At 31.6% G+C, this 11,526-nt stretch overlaps 2 long non-coding RNA genes across 2 annotated transcripts; both read right to left on the reverse strand.

Moving 5' to 3' along the window:
• Positions 1-7,785: 7,785 nt before the first annotated feature.
• Positions 7,786-10,445, reverse strand: LOC112468453. The gene is made up of 3 exons (XR_003042396.1): positions 10,270-10,445; positions 10,069-10,177; positions 7,786-7,831 (listed from the first exon to the last, which is right to left on the reverse strand). It is a non-coding gene; the product is annotated as an uncharacterized LOC112468453 (long non-coding RNA).
• Positions 10,446-10,832: 387 nt separating this feature from the next.
• On the reverse strand, positions 10,833-11,520 carry LOC112468452. Its single transcript, XR_003042395.1, has 3 exons — positions 11,385-11,520; positions 11,011-11,311; positions 10,833-10,921 (listed from the first exon to the last, which is right to left on the reverse strand). It is a non-coding gene; the product is annotated as an uncharacterized LOC112468452 (long non-coding RNA).
• Positions 11,521-11,526: the final 6 nt, after the last annotated feature.

Here is an 11,526-nt window from a genome sequence, read left to right on the forward strand (position 1 = left end):
CAGGATCGTCCTGAATATGTCCAGGATATCCTGGGATATTTTCAGGACATTTAGTTGTTTTCCAGATAGCCAATAACATCCTCGGAAAATCCGAAGGACATCCAGGACATATATTGTCGTAAATATTTTATATAAATATTTTATTTCATTTCATTAATTGTAAAATACTTAAAGTAATTTCAGAATGTTAAGTACCGTAATAAATTATAAATTTTTCATAAATGTCTACTAGACTTAAATAATCCTAAAATCCATAAAAAAATCCTAAAATCATCTTACGCATGTCCAGGATATCTTGAGGGGTATCGCAGGATATCCTGAGTATATCCTATAAAACTCCTCAGGACATCCTGGACACATTTTGGATGATTTTAGGATATCTTTTACGTATTTGGGATGAGTGAAAATAGCAATAACTGATTGTAGAGGAACAAATATATCTAGAGCTATACATATATTAGCTCTTTATTCAGTGTATTGAATTTTCACCCTACAACAATGACATAATTAAAAAATTGTCATTTTTGAACTGTTTGCAAAGAAAGGGTGAAAATTATATTATATATATATATATATATATATATATATATGGGGCATTCCACGCCAATTCGCAAGGGGTCAAACTTCGACCTTTTTATTTTTGATGGCCGCTCGTTTTTTAACAGGTCTTTACGAGTATTAGACCCCTGTTAAATCGTTTCTATAATAAATGTAGCGTTTCCGAAATAGAGCCTGCGCAAAATGAGGACTGCAAAATTTTCAATGAATTTTTTCGCCTATTAGACAACGTCTAAGAAAAAAATTCATTAAACATAAAATACGCTATTTAGATCATAGTTAAAAAAAAAATTATTCCAAATTTTTATAATAATGATTTTAAACTAATAAAGTAAAAAAATACACAAAAATTTGAATATCTCAAAAACCCCATTTTATATTTTTTTGAAATTTATAGGGAATATTCTAGGGAGTATTAGAAAAATTTTAAGATTAGTTGGAAGTTGCGCAGAATTTTTGGGAATTTTTTATACATTCTTTTGTGAGGCAGTAGTAATATTTGACTCACAAAAGTGTAGTTAAAAACGCGTTTCAGACAATTCTGAATCGATTTAGATATACTTTTTTACTAAAGCATGATGAAGATCTCGGCATAGCACACGACAATTGCGATGAATAGTGTGGGAAAGGCAAAAAAAAAATAGATTTATGAGAAAGTTTAATTCAATGAGTACATTTGTTTAAGAACATATTATTTATAATTTTATTATTTTGTGCTCAGTATAATCATTCGAAAATGAGTAATCTTTAACAATTAATTTATAATTTTTGGTATGACTTGGTATGACGCAGTGGACACGTTGAGTCTGAGGTTTTCTTTTTGTTTGATCGTACCGACCTGTCAAAAATTCGGCGGCAATTAAGTATTGGGACAAAAAAAATTATGAAATTGCCGCCGAATTTAAATCTACATATTTATTGTTTTATAATATCGTTCCAAAATATTTAAAAATATTTTAAATTTATTATTGGTTCTATAATCTTTTTTCAAATATTTTTGAAATATTATGAAATATTCTTAATTAAGAAACATGCATGGTAGCGCATTTTTCCTGGATGTCTTTCGGATTTTCAGAGGATGTCATTGTGCTAGTTTGGAACGACGCCACTAGGCGGCGCATAATGGTAAGACTAACTCGTAAGAAGATTTCAGTTGAGGGTTAATATAAGCAGGTCTCCGGCGAAGCAAAATCATGACATTCGCAAGATGTGTATATTTTTAAAATATTAAGATGTATATTTTTTAGATATTACTAGACATCACAGACGCGCGCTTCGCGCGCGCTATTTAGCTTTAATATTACACACAACTGTCAAAATATGCTATGACAGCCGCTCACGAAGTTAGCGCAGCAACAGAATCAATCAGCATCGCGGAAAAGAGCCAACAAAGCAATTCGAGACTTTTGAGAAGACTTTGAGAGATGCGAGTATCGATTTAACATGCCTTTTTTTAGAAAGGAAAAAAATCTTTTAAACATAAAACAATTATTGCTGATTGGGTTAATAGCTCGATTTTACTTTCAGAATCTTTCTCTTCAGACGCCTAAAAAATGTCCATAACGTATCCCATAGAAGTCCTCAGGACGTCTGACAGGATATCCTCAGGATGTCATGAGGACTAGTATTCGGGGATTATTTGCTCTTCCTCAGGACATCCAAAGTATATCCTAGGATTTAATTGGGATATTCCCAGGATATCCCGATTGTCCGTCCTGGATGTCCTTTGGATTTCCCGAGGATGTCATTGAAACATGATCAGATCTGTCTATATATGACCAGATTGGGATATAATAATATTTCAATTTACACTAAAACGTCTTAAGTCCGACAAAGTCCATATTGGCACGCAGTTTAAAAAACTGAAAAATGTATTTAATAATAATTAATATTGTGAAATATTATTAAGCACCAAGATCCACTTCGACCAAAAACGGCATTTCATTGCTTGTGTTATTTTAAATTTTCTTTTTTTTCTAATTTTGCATAAGACACTTAATAAACAAACAAGTACAATATAGGCAAATGAGAGCCAAAACGCCGCGCCGGTAGCAAGGCAACAAATCTAACTGTATTTAAACACTTATATAAAAAACAATCAAACGTTTCGATCCTTCGCTTTGAACCATCCTCAGATAAAAAAAAAAATAAAAAGACACTTAATCTTTTTTAATTGACATATTAATTTTTATTAAATATTTTCGTAAACAGTGAAATTTTACCTGTAAATTCGTGAAAAAAACTGTTATATAATATATATTATAGTTCTTATAAATAAATATATTAATCGTATTATTTTGCAAACATCTTATAATTTAAACTGAAAATCATATAATCATATATGATCCTATATAGTCATATAAGATTATATATGATCAGATCAGATATTGCATCTCAAAGTATTCGATAGATGGCATTCGATGGGATCTGTTTCTCGTATTTAAAATTTGACAAACAGTGTTATAAGAACGGTATCAAAAGACACGACACTGTATCGCGCTATGGAGCGGCACAATTTTTGTATTAGTTGTATCGTGGAGTCTATTTTTATAATAAAGTGGCACATTTAAAAAAAATAACTTTTAAAAATATATAACAATTTTTTCTGAAACTTACTTAAATATATATGTCCAGACTGGATTATGTACGGACAAATATTATTATCTATGATTATATATGATCATACATAGACATATATGTTAAAATGCATACGTATCAGATCATACCTGATGAAATACGGATGTGTCAGTTCGTACCTGATCATACTTGATCAGATATTAACATATACAATAATACCAGATCATATATCCTCAGATCTGGCCAATTTCCATATCTGACCATATATGTCCAAATTGATATGATCATATATGATCAGATAAGAATATTTTTTCCCGGAATGTTAAACAAATTTGCTATTGTGCGTTTAGAATTTAAAAATAAACGTAGAATACTATTGCCAAACAGAAAATATTATGATAATAAGTCCATGGCGATGCATCATTCTTTTAAGTAAAATGGAAATCTATTATGAAATGTGAAATAAAATAATGTGCAATAGTTAATTTTCTATTTTCTATTTCTAATTTATTCCAATTTTTTTTAACAAGAATCCAAAATTTATAAAGTAATGAGATTGAAAAACTGGCGGAAACGAATGAAACATGGCGAACCAATCAAAAGTGGTATCCACATGTTGCCACTCTGATTAAAGGCTCTCTAACGTCTTTGAAATAGCAGCGCCGATCTAGAATCCCGTCAAATGCGAGGTGTGTTGAATGGGACTTAATTGACCACGTCGTCAACTGGCTGATTTAAAATAAAAATATCTGTTTGGTTGGTCTAGTGGAAAAACTCCAAGCACAGGGGACTATGAGTGTGGTCAATCGCAACGTGGTCAAAGAGGATGCTCCCGGTGCGTTCTGTCATACGTTTCCCCAACGCAATACGTGAACTTCAGCGAAAGTTCACAGACAAATTGTCGCTCATAAACAGTGAGCGTTCACCTTTTACCTTGGAAAAACGTATGATAGAACGCATCTCGCATTTGGCGGGATTCTAGAAAGGCGTTGCTATTTCAAAGACGTGTTACTCGAACAATACTTTGTTTAGCACTGCCAAACAAACGCACGAAGAAAGCGGAAGGGTCAAGGTCAACGTCAGTTTATATATTGTATAGGGGAGACCGGGACACTACATGAGCCACGGGGTACCATGGGTCATTGACTGTTTAGGGTAATCCAGAATGTTTAGGTTGATTCAACTAGTAACATGTGACAGTTATTTCGTCGCTCATACTTCGTATCTAGGTGGCAGTCATCAAAGTCCGTAGTCTCGAGACGCACGTGACATAAATGATTTTCGTGATGCGTAAATAATTTTTTAACCGTTTAGAAACGTTTTAATATTGTTTTTGTAGTAAAATATACACGTACCAAAAATTAGGTGTAACGTTCTAGCATCTTTTGTCATTTTACTACACTGCAGATAATCATGTATTATTTACTTTTTTTATTACGTTTCACCGTTTTCTATATTAAGTGCATTCGGGGCACCATGTGACACCTAATGCTGCGGCTCCCCGTCACACACGCCACCAAGGTTGATGATAGATAGATAGGTTGATGATAGGTTGATGATATATGTTATTTATGATTGAAGAAAACATGTCAGAAGTTAGTTTTTCTCCAAAAAAGTGATATTTTAGTAGTGGGTTCTGATATCTTTGTTTGTCCTGCCCAATCCTGAATGTCATAAGAAAATGTATAAAATAAAATTTCTTTTCAACTTTTGTAACTTTTCGTTATTTCTTGAATAAATAAACCTAGTTTTTGTGTGGGACTCATAGTGCTCCATATGACAGACCAGTGACAGACCCATGGTACCCCGGGTATGGGGTACCTTGGGTCATTTCTCAAAAAATGTGTTTTAATTTTTTTCTCAAAAACTAATCAATATTTGCCAAGTACGCTAAATAATTTTTAAAATATACATAATGCTTTAATTATTTAAAAAAAAATGAGAAAAAATATTATATTTAAAAGTACTTTTCAGAGTTTGAATTTTTGTGGCTCATGGTGCCCCGGTCTCCCCTATACACGTCATTGGATGGCGCACACGAGTGAGCAGCCGTGTATGTACGTGTGCGCTCGGCGCTCAGCCGGCTTCGGACAGCTAAAAGAGCGCTGACGTACAATCTTATTTACTTTAGGGGACACCACGCCGATGACTTTGAGCTGGATATACATATATTGCCAAGGACATGAACAACTTTTTCTTATGCTTAATCGGCGGTCATTACTTATTTAAAAGTTATAAACAAAAAAGATGGCAAATATTTAGAGAGCCATCTCCACTTTTCATAATTTTGAAATATGTTGTCAAGGTCATTACCTTAAGTAATGTTGTGAAGGTTTTAGTAAAAAATCATAGCTTATTAAAAAGTTATTAACAAAAAAAATATAATGAATAGTACGTAATTCTATATAGCCCAACCCAATTGTTGTGTGGGTGGAAAAGCGTGTGCGTGGATGCAGTGGGTTCTGCCCCTGTGCGGGGGGCTTCACCTCCAAAAAATCTTGTTGAGTGGATCACATATACACTTTTCCACCCATACAACAATTGGGTTGGGTTAGGTTAGTTTTTTGGAGTGGAGCCCCCCACATAGCAGCCCCCTACATGGCAGCCCCCCACATGGCAGCCCGCCCACATGGCAGCCCCCCACATGGCAGCCCTCCACATGACAGCCCTCCATTGCATCCACGCATACACTTTTTCATTCACACAACATTTGTACGGTTCGGATTTTCAACTTTTCACGTGAACCCAGGTCTACCTCCACCCATCCCCGCCTACATGTGTACTGTCCATACACACATATTAGTAAATTACTTTTCTTAGCACTGACAAACTGTTATATGTCTCAAACTTTTTTGTCCATAACTTTTAAATAAGCAATGACTGTTGAATAACTTATAAGAAAAAGTTACTCAGGGTCATGTTCTTGACAACATGTGTAAAGCTCAAAATCATCGGTGTGGTGTCCCCTAAAGTAAATAATTACTATATTTTTCTTTAGAGCCGCACAGGACTCTCGTATGGTAGCGTAACGTAACGTAACGTGGATCAACGCACAAGAAACGTATAACCGTAAAATCGTAACCGATTTTTTGTGCGTTGACTCACGTTACGTTACGCTACGTTAGCATACGAGAGTCTTGTGCGGAGGCTCTTACACAGTCAGCCCCAAATGACTTTTGACCTATCTTAATGTTGACCTTAACCTTGAAGAAGTTCAAGATCACTGACCTTTTCCGTCGCTCGTACTGTGTAAAGGAAAATATTTATCATTTAGAATATGTAATTAAGTTTTTCTGATAATTAAAATAAAACAGATTATTTACGAGTAATTATTTAGTATAGGGAAACCAGCCCCAATAACCATGACCTTGACATATGTTGTAAAGTGACATGACCGTGAGTAACTTTTCCTTATAACTTAGCCGTCGCTCATTCTTCATTAAAAACTTATTAACAAAAAAGTTTGAGAAATATAGCAGTTATTTTGAGTATTAAAAGGTACAACCCACACAGCATCGAAATATTTCAGAAAGCTTTCAAAAAACTGTCAATGAAATATGAAACCTTTCAAAAAAACATTTTAGACATGTTTCAGATATGTTTCAGAAAGCTAAAATGTCCGCCAAGCTGAGATTTCAGAAATGTTTCTGAAATCTCAGAAATATTTCTGAAATAATTCTGAAATGCTTTAGAAATATTTCTGAAATGCTTAAGAAATATCTCTGAAATGCTTAAGAAATACCTCTAAAATGCCTAATAAATATCTCTGAAATGCTTCGAAAATATCTTTGAAATGTTTCAAAAATATACGGGAAATATTTCAGATACTTTTTCTCATATCAAATTGTTTCGGATCACCCTGTATAGGATCATCCGGAACAATTTCCTGTCCTTCGTAAAACATATTCTTGATCATAGTCATGATTTTGCTTCGCCGAAGGCCTGCTTATATTAGATTCCAACTGAAATTTACTTGCGAGTTAGTCTTACTACCCAGTAAGCAAAAAATCATTATTACAATGTTATTGCAACAATATTCTAGAACTTGTAATGTTGTTAAATATGTAGTTCTTAATGTTGTATAGAACATCATTATGAATATACTTTGACCACGATTCCGAAATTTCAGTAATGTTGAAATGGGAGTGCCATAACGTTGCAAATAACATTTTGCTAAGGTTTTTCTATCATTCCTGTAATGTTTTTGAGATAAAAATTTAAACAAACTATCAACTTTATTACAATATTATATTAAGATTACCGTAATATTAATTCTAACATTTATTTAAAGTCATTATTGATATTTTATTTTCATTTCAGGGAGTATGTATTTATTTTCAATAAAATGCACTACACTAATTACCATAAAAAAGTAGTTTTATTTATATGAACAAATATATACATATACATATACATATATAGGTTTTATTATGAGATTTATTTCGTGTGCCAATTATTTCTGCAAATTATCTCTGCCAATTACCTCAGAAAGTATTGATCCTAGGAAGGAATCCTAGGAAGGGATTTTTGAAGTCAGCCTTCGGATAAGGGAAATTAAGGTGCCTTCTAACTCTTCTTTAGGCAATGCGATACAGATGCTTTAGTTTAATATAACTCTTTTACTATTTTTTTCCAAACTCTTATTTTTTCCTTTTAAACAGATTATTAATCTTTCCGGATCTTTACCAAACAGTTGCTGAAAAATAAGAATTTCTCATTCAACTTCAGAAATATTAGTAACATCTTCAGTGATTTAGTCTATGTATCAAAATATATTATGTCTGTTAAGTTAGCACCCCTCCCCCTCTGCAAAAAACAGAATAACACATATGTAGAAATTAAATGCTCTTTATGTGCTAATTATTCTATTCACGATTTTTGTGCTTGAACGGTTTCGTGGAAAATTGCAATTGAAAGTGGAGATGCTGGCTTAACGTAAGCTAGCACCCCTACTCATTAAAATTATATTATAAAATAAAATACTCAATATAGTAGAATTATGTGCTTTTTATGTGCTTTCAAATGCCTCAAACAAAATTAGTTTATCTGTAATAGTTTAAAAGATATACGTAAAAAAAAGATCTATATACTACTGATATAAGAGTAAAGTATCAGTTAAAATACAGAAAGCAATATAATTCTTGTCTTAAAATGTTTCTTGATTAATGTGTTCTCGAAATATGCACAATGAAATTTTCGTGCTTATCCCCTTTGACCGACTTGAACATGAACATCCCATACGTACAAGAGTAAAGTACTAGTTAAAATACAGATAGCGAATTGGTTTTAGTCTTAAAATATTCCTCAATTTATATGCTTTCAAAATATGTACAATGAGATTTCTGTGCTCATCCTTTTCGACCGACCCAAACGTGAACACCCCATACGTACAAGAGTAAAGTACCAGTTAAAATACAGATAGTGAATTGGTTTTAGTCTTAAAATATTCCTCAATTTATGTGCTTTCAAAATATGCACAATGAGATTTCTGTGCTCATCCCCTTTGGCCGACCAAAACGTGAGCACCCCATACGTACAAGAGTAAAGTACCAGTTAAAATATAGATAGCGAATTGGTTTTAGTCTTAAAATGTTCCTCAATTTATGTGTTTTCAAAATAAACAGAATAAGATTTTTGTTTTGGTTAATGTATTGATTAACTTGTTTAATAAGATTTCATAAAAATTTTTAAATGTAGTATTTTTTACATAAATATTGTTATATATGTAAAATTGTTAGCAAAACGTGGGATAGTTATCAGTATCAAATATTTGATAGAGATGAGTAGATGGAAGAAGTGCATGCAGGAATAGATAGGAAGAATTGAGGTATACAAGTAAAATATAATTTTGTATATAAGTAATATAATTATATTAATATTTATAAAATTAAATATATGTATTTGTATACATTTTTAAAGTTATTTAATATGAGTTATGAATAAGTATTGCAAAGTTGCTAAATATTATGGAGAATTTTTCACTGAGATTCTGAACAATATAAAAATACATATAAGTAAACATATTTTTAACTAATTTTTAACATTCCCTTTCTAATAATAGAAACAAAATATAATTTTCAAAATTAGTTACTCTTTAGTAAACTTTAATTTGTATTTATATAGAATCTCTTGTGTATTGTTTTTTATGATAATGTTACATGAATGATAGTGCAGTTCACGCTACAATTGCGCGACTAATACTTGAAAGATATATTTGTTTTATAATGTACAAAAGAATATGGTAATAGAATATTTAGATATTACATATATAATTATGTTTATTAAAAAAATTTGTATCAAAAAATTACATTGACAAAAAAAATTAATGTGGTTTTTATGCTTTTAAAATCATTGTGCATATTTCGGGAGCACATAAATTGAGGAATATTTTAAGACCAAAACCAATTTGCTACCTGTATTTTAACTGGTACTTTACTTTTGTACGTATGGGGTGTTCACGTTCAAGTCGGTCAAAGGGGATAAGCACGAAAATTTCATTGTGCATATTTCGAGAACACATTAATCAAGAAACATTTTAAGACAAGAATTATTATGCTTTCTGTATTTTAACTGATACTTTACTCTTATATCAGTATAGTATATAGATCTTTTTTTGCGTATATTTTTTAAACTATTACAGATAGACTAATTTTGTTTGAGGCATTTGAAAGCACATAAAAAGCACATAATTCTACTATATTGAGTATTTTATTTTATAATATAATTTTAATGAGTAGGGGTGCTAGCTTACGTTAAGCCAGCATCTCCACTTTCAATTGCAATTTCCCACGAAACTGCTCGAGCACAAAAATCGTGAATAGAGCACATATAATTAACGCATAAAGAACACTTAATTTTTGCATATGTGTTATTCCGGTTTTTTATGGAGGGTGCTAACTTAACAGACATAAATACATTATATTACTTTTTTACCTTTTAAGATTTTTTCCTTTGTTTACGGATGTTTGCAAATCTAAGCTATTCCATTATAGAATATTCCAAGTCTTTCTCTGTATTACAAGGGATTGTTGTCTAATAGCCTCTAAAACAAGAAGAATTCAATATAGTTTAGATAAGAAAAAGGTTGTAATTTAATATATACATAATTTAATTATAATAAGCAGTTTTACTTACGAATTGTGTAAAAGCTTCTTGGTCATCTTTTAGCATTTCTAGTATCTTGTACAGAGTTTCCCTATAATATATTGTTCACTGATGTTTATCTTAGCCAGGGTCAAATTTTTCAAATGGTGGTTTTTTGAATTTGATACAACAATTGTTGATCCCATATGTTAAGACATATTCATTGCCTTGTACATATAAAATATGCTTACAATAATCTATTTATATACTTTAGAGTGTGATTATAGCACATATATGTGAAAAAAATATAGAAATAAATAAAAAGTCAGTTTTGGTCTTGTTTGTACTGATCGTTTGTTACATATCTATCAACTTTATACCAATTTTATACTAAATTACTTTTACAGTGATATATGCAAACAATGATGTATTAAAGCCGCACAATACTTCAACAAATCGTCTTCATGCATAGTGTACCAGCTTATTTATACGTTATCATTTACATATTTCGCTAAATTTTGAGGTTATTTTATAGAAAGTTACACTGTTTGGTACCATTGAAATAATAGCATTGACAAACCTTGATGATATTTTTAATGTCCAAGGACAAATCTATTATAGAACGTAAAAAAATTAATTGATATTTCCTCTTTTTTGTAAATTTCTCTTGTAAATTGGAAAATAAATCCTACATCACCAGCTACTATTCATAGCACAATAAATAATTATAGCACGTATGGGTTAATTGAATTTTTATCATTAATATACAACTTTTAGAATATAAATTATTACTTATATATAAATATGCTGTAAATAAAGAGCACTCTGCACTCCTCGATTGACACACGTGTATACGTACTCACGCATCGTATGTAAGATAATCATGTACATCATGGCTGTCGCGATGAGCGTTGCGCACAATATAAAACGATTCAATTGTATAATACTTTCCTTAGAATATTGCTCAGCCTCGCGACCCGAGTACATACATCAAGAATATGTTTGATCCTTATTAATACTTTGGTATATTTCTTTTCTTCTGCAAATCTCTCTCTTATATAGGTCAAAAAATAGATCTTGAATCACCAGCTACCTATTTACAGCACATATAGATAATTAAGTTCTTATCATTAATATGCAAGTTTTAGAATATAATAATTACTTACTCATATAAAAATGTTGTATACAATTAAAAGCGCTCGACAGCACAAGCACAAACGTACGTATATATGACACACTCACGCATCATACGTATGTAAGATAATGCGACTACAGTCTCCAGAACTATTACTGCTTCCGATGGGCTGT

Source organism: Temnothorax curvispinosus, unplaced genomic scaffold (assembly GCF_003070985.1).
Source record: "Temnothorax curvispinosus isolate PA1 unplaced genomic scaffold, ASM307098v1 QBEX01018482.1, whole genome shotgun sequence".
Classification (NCBI taxonomy): Eukaryota; Metazoa; Arthropoda; class Insecta; order Hymenoptera; family Formicidae; genus Temnothorax; species Temnothorax curvispinosus.